Raw genomic sequence first — 956 nt, forward strand, 5'->3', positions numbered from 1 at the left:
GGCATTGAGGACTTAGGGTGTATCTCTTGGGTTCTGGCAGCTGAGTATCATATAGGAAGATGAAGGGTGGTGTATGTGATAGAGCTGCCATTTGGAAAACCCCAAAAACCTAGCAAGTAAAATACTAAGACAAGGTGTGTCTGGAGTGTGTCAAGCCCTTTGAGATTCAAGGTCAGGTAGATCAAGGTAGAGGGTAAGATGAGACAAGGTCTCAGGCTGGTAATTATGGGGGTTGCCTGGCTGGTTCACTCAGTAGAATGTGAGAATCTTGATCTCAGGGTCATGAGTTCAAGCCCCATGTTGGGTATAGAAATTACTTAAAAAAATATGATAGGTGATTGAAAGAAAGATAGTTGATAGAGATAGATAGATGTAGAGATAGATAGATGATAGATAGATAGATAGATAGATAGATAGATAGATAGATAGATAGATAGATGATAGATAATTATGGGAGGATCAAGGTCTGCATGTTGTTTAGTCAGATTATCCCAGAGTGGTTCCTCCAGAAGTGGAGTTTGAGATGGAGTTTGCCCACAGGATATTTATTAGGGATCAACAGTTGTAGAAGGGAAGTGGAGACAGGAAACCTACAATGTCAGTGCAACAAAAGCTCATTCAACCCCACAGGCACCTCTGAAACACTTATGGTCTACCAGTTGCACCGTGATGGCTGGGCCTTTGCATCCCCACAACAGAAGCAGCACCAGAAGCACATGCACTAGGATGAAGCATCGCTGCAGCTGAGTCAACCCAAAGGAGCTGATAGCTGGCTGCTATCTACTGGCAGCTAGAGTGAAAGTCTTGCCTTCAAGTGATGACTCTCCATATCTACCATGCAGGTTGAATTCAAGTTTGAGGAGCCTCTATTTTTCTTTTTCTTTCTTTCCTTCTTCTTTCCTTCTTTCCTTCTTTCTTTCTTTCTTTCTTTCTTTCTTTCTTTCTTTCTTTCTTTC

This window comes from Mirounga leonina, unplaced genomic scaffold (assembly GCF_011800145.1).
Source record: "Mirounga leonina isolate KUSES-001 unplaced genomic scaffold, KU_Mleo_1.0 Mir_174, whole genome shotgun sequence".
NCBI lineage: Eukaryota > Metazoa > Chordata > Mammalia > Carnivora > Phocidae > Mirounga > Mirounga leonina.